This window comes from Myotis davidii, unplaced genomic scaffold (assembly GCF_000327345.1).
Source record: "Myotis davidii unplaced genomic scaffold, ASM32734v1 scaffold1031, whole genome shotgun sequence".
Taxonomy (NCBI): Eukaryota; Metazoa; Chordata; class Mammalia; order Chiroptera; family Vespertilionidae; genus Myotis; species Myotis davidii.
In genome coordinates this window covers 978,712-986,579 of record NW_006283442.1, presented here as the reverse complement: position 1 = coordinate 986,579, position 7,868 = coordinate 978,712, and the positions used below count along the sequence as shown (strand labels likewise).

General features: G+C 38.9%; 1 protein-coding gene across 1 annotated transcript in view; it reads right to left on the bottom strand.

The window, feature by feature from the left end:
- CACNA1C (calcium voltage-gated channel subunit alpha1 C) overlaps nt 1–7,868 on the bottom strand; it is a 236,876-nt gene that overhangs the window by 29,976 nt on the left and 199,032 nt on the right. The window lies entirely within an intron of this gene.

Below are 7,868 nucleotides of genomic sequence, written 5' to 3'. Positions count from 1 at the left end.
TTGTATGCATGCATATAAGCATAACCAATGGACATAAGACACTGGGGGATAGGGGAGGCTAGGGGACTGTCAAGGGCGGGGGGAAAAATGGACACATATGTAATACCCTTTGTAATACTTTAAGCAATTAAAAAAAAAAGGAAAAAAAAAAAGAAAACCTCCTCAAAAATTAAATACCAGGCCCAGATCACCACATTGTTAAATTCTACAAAATACTTAAGGAAGAAATAAAACCAGTGTTAAAACTCATTATAAAACTACATTAATTAACACAATGTGATATAGGTGTAGGATTTATACCAACAAATCAATGCAAAAGGAAAAGATCCATGCCTATATAGATACTTGATATGTGGAAGATTGGATGCAGACAACTGAAGAAAGGATGGTATTTTCAAATGACTGGCCTTAGGTCAACCACATATCCACATCCATATGGACAAAAATATTAAATTGTATCTTTATCTTATGCCATACATAATAATCACTTCCAAGTGGATGCAGATCCAAATGTAAATAAAAAACAAGAAAGCTTGTGGCAGATAGAGAAAAATATCTTCATTAACTTGGGAGTATGAAATTTAAATAAAACACAAAATAAAAATATTGATTAAACTGCTCTAATAAAATTAAGAATTTCTGTTCATCAGCGACACCATTGAGAAGAAACAGCAAAGCCATACAGTGAGAAAAATATTTACAGCACATATAATGCACACAGGGCTCATAGTCAAGCTATATAGAGAACTTCTAGAATTAACTTTTGTTAAAAGAAAATGGAAAAAGAGACTACACAGGAACTTCATAAAACAAAAATTTATAAAAAGATGCTAAACCTCTTTAGGCATTAGAAAAATACAAATTGAAACTACAATGAGAAACAACTACAAACTCCTCAGATTAGCTAGCAAACTGAAAAGAGCAGTTTTCATAGAAAGCAAAGCAGGGGAATGCTCATATATTGCAACCACTTAGTACAACCACTTTGGACACCTATTTGGCAGTATTTACTAAACAGTACATGTAATGCCCATGGCCCCCAAATTCTACTCTTTCTAATAGAAATTAGTATACTAAGAATATGAATAAGAATATTCATTAAATAAAAGCACAAACTAAATGAACATAGGCTGAATTAATAAATTAAAGCAGATCTATTCAGTAAGTTACATGCAATGACAATGAACTAACGACTGATAGATTAAAAACGATGCTCGAGCACGGCCAATGTGGCTCAATGGTTGAGCATTGACGTATGAACCAGGAAATCACGGTTCCATTCCAGATCAGGGCACAAGCCTGGGTGTGGGATTGATCCCAATAGAGGGCATGCAGGAGGCAGTAAATCAATGATTCTCTCTCATTACTGATGTTTCTATTCCTCTCTCCCTCTCCCTTCCTCTCTGAAATCAATAATAATATATATTTAAAAATAATGCTTGAATCTCTCCAAAATAGTACTGAACAAAATAAGGCAACATAAAAAAATTCATTGTCTCCTTTCATTTCTATAAGCAAAGAGTAGTGGCTACTTTTGGGGAGGAGGAAGGGAAAAGTGATTAGGGGGAGATGTCTAAGGGGTTGGTAATGTTCTATTGCTTAACTTAGATGAAGGCCACATAGATACTTGCTTTGGAAAAATTCATTGAGAAGCATATTTCTGTTTTAAGCACCCTTCTATATATGCTACACTGTACAATAAAAAATAATCAGAAAAAATAATGTTCTCTTATCATTCTAAAACTCACTTTCACAACTGTAATTATGTTGCTTTCTTATTCCTGATGTTGTTGTGTCTTTTTTAAAAACTGTATTTGAGGTAGCATTTGCCCTTGTTCTCTGGCAAATGTCATCAGCCTGACTCAAATAAACTCATTAAAAAATCTCTTAGACGTTTCTTATGTCAACATTTACTTGGCATTGTCGGCAAGATTCTAAAGAAGCCCACCCAGGACCATCCTGCAGACCTGGACTCAGTGTTAGGTACAAGAAAGGGCCCAGTATGCCCCACCAGCTCCCTACTTTGCATTGGGTGAACTTGGGCGAGTCTCTCACAAAACCTCAGGCCTCCTTGTTATAAGTAGCAAGCCATGACTTTATCTGAGCTGTTCTTAGAAAATTCTTGAGGTAGATAAGAGTTGAGATAACCCAGGGAAAGGAAAAGAATGGGCTGCTGCTTTAATTGGATTGTTTACTGAGAGTGCACAAAATCGTTGGTGGTCAAATGAGAGTGAACTATGAAAGAGAAAGGACACTTGCTTCCCCAACCTGAATTGTCAATGGGGTGATGACAGTAGTTTAGATCTCCGAATCCAGAGTGACAGAGATGGGTGCTGGGAGTTGTCCAGTGCAATAGTGCAGCTAATCCTGGAGAAGATGGCAGGAGCCATGGGGAGGTGCAGAGGGCACTTGCAATGAGTTCACCCCAAAAGAGGAGCCCAAGAGAGGGGCCCAGGCCTTGGAAAGTGCCATGGTTCTGGTAGCACCCAGGAAGCTCTCAGAGGCCCTTGTTCAGGTATTGTTAGGTGACTAACAATCTTTGTTGCCTGACGAAAAATATCCATGCATTGGCTCATCTGGAGATGTGCATATAAGTGCTGGTTTTCCCTAGAAGTTTGTTCAGATTCTACAGATCTCAAAATTAACATGGGCAATAGGCCCCACAACAGTCAGCCTCCCATTCATAACTAAGATAGCCATCATGAGGATTCTTTGGTACTTCTAAATTGATCTTTTGCATGCACAATTAGAAAAGGCCGACTATAAAATTAGGCAGAATGCATGGAAAACATACATATTGGTCTCTTGAAGCTTCAAAAAGAGGATTTATATAAATGGATCAACCTATGATATCATTCCAGGCAAGTGTGGAGGGGGCTGCCAGAGACACACAGGGAGAAACTCAGCTGTGTTGCTTAAGGTGAGGGCCGTCTTCCTGCATGGCTGACAGGCACTACCTTTCCTATGTTAAGCCCTCCCTCCATATGGCCAAATCTAAATCTGCTGTATCCCAATGGATTTACTAGCTCCACCCTGATGACTTCAAGACTCCACCCCACTGCAAAGTTTCACAGGCCCCAGCCTGATGGCTACTGGTCTTGGTGTACCCTGAGACTTATGCTGAGTGGCCTCAAAGTGGTGCCAACTTTGAATTTGTATTAACATGGTGAACACCACTTGCCCCTACCTGGTGATTCCCTGAGAACCTGCCTCATGCAACTGTGTACCACCAGTGGCTCTTTCAGTGGCTGAACCTAATGGGGGAAGCCAGAAGGTGACAGTGTGTTTCAGGGTGCCTTCAGCCTTTGCTGACCTGCCCCAGACCTGGCACAGACCCTACTGGGGAAAATTCCTCTGCATGCGGCCAGTCCCCACATAGCTTGTGGCCAATCTGTACACTAAGCCAGCCTGAGGGTCAACCCCACCCATTTACATGCTATTAAGGCTCAACTAGACAGGAGGGCACACATAACCCATACAAGGAACACTCTTGGAGCACCCGACTTAGGGGATCAAGGAGGCTGTGCCACTGGGTCCCAAAGGAAACAATTACATAAGGCCAACATACCAACACTGGGGGGCATAGTAGATCTACCATATACATAGAAACAAACACAGAGAGATAGCTAAAATGGGGAGACAAAAAAAACGTGTCTCAAATGAAAGAACAGGAGATAGCCCCCGGGGGGGGGGGGGAGATCTAAATAAAATGGAGGCAAGAAAAATACCAGATACAGAGTTCAAAACAGTGATTATAAGGATGCTAAAGAAAACTTAGTGAGAACTTCAACAGCATTAAAAAACACACAGAAATCATGAAAAAGAACCAGTCAGAAATAAAGAATACAGTAACTGGAATGAAGAATTCACTAGAAGTAGCCAACAGCAGATTAGGAATCAATGTGCTTTATGGAAGTCTCCCACCGTGTGTGTGTTCGTTTTCCCTTTATGGTTCACTGAGAGGATCCAATCTGTGATTTGGAAGACCAAATAGCAAAAAACACCCAATAAGAGCAGCAAAAAGAAAAAAGAAAAAAAAATAAGAATAGTTTAAGGGACCTCTGGACAACATCAAGTATAACATTTGTATTATGGGTGTACTAGAAGGAAAAGAGAGACATTAAGGGATTAAGAACCTATTTGAAGATATAATGGCTAAAATATTTCCTAACCTATTGAAGAAAAAAGGCACACAAGTCGAGGAAGTGCAGAGTCCCAAACATGATTAATCCCCAAATGCCCATATTAAGACACATCAGAATTAAAACAAGAAAAGTTAAAGACAAAGAGATAACCTTAAAAGCATCAAGAGAAAAACAGTTACCTAGAAGAAAGCTCCCATAAAACTTTAAGCTGGTTTAATAGAAACTTTTCAAGCCAGAAGTGAACAGTATGAAATATTCAAAGTGATGAAAAGCAAGGGCCTACAACCAAGACTACTCTACCCAGCAAAGCTATCATTTAAAATTAAAGGAGAAATAAAGATCTTCCCAGACAAGAAAAGCTAAAGATCTTCCAATAGCCAAGATATGGAAGCAACCCAAGTGCCCATCAATAGATGATTAGATTAAGATGTGGTCCATAAATACAATGGAATAATACTCAGCTATAATAAAGAATGAAATCTTACCAATTTTGGCAGTATGGATGGACCTACTACTATAAGTAAAATAAAGTCAGACAGAAAAAGACAAATACCATATGATTTCACTTACATGCCAAATCTAAAATAAACAATCAAAACAAAATAAAACCAACTCATAGATACAGACTGAGGGTCGCCAGATCGGAGGAATGTTGGGGGCTAGGTGAAAAAGGTGAAGGTAGTAAGAAGTAAAAATTGGTATTTACAAAATAGTCAAGAGGATGTAAAGTACAGCATAGGGAATGTAGTCAATAATCCTATATAATAAAAGCCTAATATGCTAAGTGTCCAGTCAACAGGTCAGCTGTTCAACCAATCAAAGTGTAATATGCTAATGATATGCTAAGGCCGCTCAACCACTCACTATGACATGCACTGACCACCAGGGGGGCAGACAACCAGTAGGTTAGCTTGCTGCTAGAGTCCAGCTGATTGGGACTGAGTGCGACAGGCCGGACATGCCCTGAAGCCCTCCCGTGGTCCCTCCCTGACTGGACAACCTCCCACGACTCTCCTCCTAGCCACAATCGTGCACTGGTGGGGTTCCTTGGCCTGGCCTGTGCCCTCTCCCAATCCAGGACCCCTTAGGGGGATGTTGGAGGAGAGCGGGTTTTGGCCTGATCCCACAAGGGGAGCACTGCTCAGCCAGAAGCCAGGCTCATGGCTGGCGAGCGCAGTGGCAGTGGTGGGAGCCTCTCCAGCCTCCACAGTAGCGCTAAGGATGTCCAACTGCTGCCTTAGACCCGCTCCCCCTAGGGAATGTCTCCCATCAGTCAGACATTCCCCGAGGGCTCCCGGAATGTGAGAGGGTGCAGGCTGGGCTGAGGGACCCCTCTGATTGCACAAATTTTGTGCACCAGGTCTCTAGTATTAGAATAACTATGTATGGTGCCAGGTGAGTGCTTGATATATTGGGAGGTTCACTTTATAAATTATGTAATTTGATTGTCTAACCACTCTGCTGTACACATAAAACTAATATAAAATAATATTGAATTAAGCTGTAATTGAAAAGTAAATAAAAAAGAAAGCACGTAATCTAGTTAAAAATCCTATAATCCAATTCCTACCCTGCTTTTTCACACCTCTATGTAATCTTCTCTAAATTCCTTCTTTAATTTAAAATGAATAAAAGAAGCTGGAAAACTTGGGAGCATTAGAGATCTTGCACCTTGGCATCTGTCATCAGTTTGGTTCAAATAAACTCTTGAAAAATTCTCAAAAAATTTGGATTTGATGAAAGTTTGTCTATTTATTGCTCTTTTCAAAGATTCAGTTTTAAGGTTTATTAATATATTTTAAAGATATTTTATTTATTTCTGCTTTTATTTTAATAAATGCATTCCTTCATCCTTTGGGGTAATATGGCTGTTCTTTTTCCATCTATTAGTTGAATTATTATAAACTTAAAAAAATAAATTAATCTTGGCTCCAAATTTTCCTTTTTCATTGATTAGTAAAGCTCATAAATTTAAGGTCTTATTCTCTCTCTCTCTCTCATTTCTAAGTAGTCTGTAGCTTTAGCTCTGAATTATTTAGAACACAATTAAGTGAATAGATTTGGAGGGACTACTAATTTTATGGTTACTTTCTAATTTTTGCTGTATTGAAGTAAGAGAAATTTTAGAATTTATTGAAATTTTCTTTGTGACTTACATCTTGGCTAATTTTTGGAATGTTTCTGGGTGCTTAAAAAAGTAGTGTTGTTTTTTTTTTGCTATTTATTGAGTACAGAGTTATTCAATTAGGTTTAATTATGTTATTTAGATGTCCTGTTTGGTCTGTCAGCTTCTATGTGCTGTATGGAAGTCTCCCCTTGTGTGTGTGTTCATTTTCTCTTTATGGGTCTATCAGTGTCTGATTGATATATTCCCAAATATGTTGTTACATGCATGTGGTTTTATGATTGTTACATATTATTTATGGATTATATCTTTTATCAATATTGAATATCCTTCTTTTACCTGGAATTTTATTTCTTCTGATATTGCTTTTATTACATCTATATTTTTGGTAAGCATGGTCTGGTATTCTTTTTCTATTCCTTTATTTTTATTCTCTTTAGGTTATTTTATTTTACTCTACCTATTATAAACAGGCTAGAGCTAGACTTCTTAAAGCCAACATTAGAATATCTATCTTTTAATAGAGAAATTTAATTTTTCATGATTATTAATTTTTGTTCTTATTCCCACCATCTCCCTTCCTCCCTCCCTCCCTCCCTTCTTTCCCTTCTTTGCATCTCTGTCCTTTTGCTAACTTGCAATAGTTTATGTGTGTGCATCCATTTTACCTTCTAGTGGTTTAGAATGTACATATTACATTTTTTTTCTTTGTAGTTGAATCCTATCTGCTTTCTTCCACTTAGGAAATTCTCAATATTTCTGGTTCACCAATAGCGCCCCTTTATGTTTGCTTTTCTTCTTCCTAGTACTCTTATGGTTTATTCTTTTAAAAATATCTCTGTCATCAAGGACTTGAGGAAAGGAGGGGAGATAGACCCATGTTCTTGCTCTGTCATCTATGTCTAGTTTCCCTATTTAAATGTGGCATAGGTTTAAGTGTTGTTAAATTGCAGTCGACAGTGGCCCTTGTGTTCTCATAGCCACAGTCTGAGGGAAGGCTCTGTCATTTGATTGAAGACACTTAAGCAATAATGATACTTAGGCTTGGTCATGAAGAAAGGATGCTCTAGAACAGCGGTTCTCAACCTGTGGGTCGCGACCCCTTTGGGGGTCGAATGACCCTTTCACAGGGGTCGCCTAAGACCATCGGAAAACACATATATAATTACATATTGTTTTTGTGATTAATCACTATGCTTTAATTATGTTCAATTTGTAACAATGAAAATACATCCTGCTTATCAGATATATTTACATTACGATTCATAACAGTAGCAAAATTACAGTTATGAAGTAGCAATGAAAATAATTTTATGGTTGGGGGTCACCACAACATGAGGAACTATATTAAAGGGTCGCGGCATTAGGAAGGTTGAGAACCACTGCTCTAGAATATGGTGAAGGTGGGCTATCTGATAGAGAGAATCCCTGGATCCTCTGGAAAGGAACGCCAGGGCAATGACTAGAAATCATGTGGCCCAGGATAGGGTTAACAGTTCTGACCTCCCAGCCCTGGACTAGGTGGGGTCCCAGGAAAGTGATAAGAACCAAGGGGGCTGACAGGGTGGCTAGGAGCCAGAGGAGGAGGAGAAGCTGCT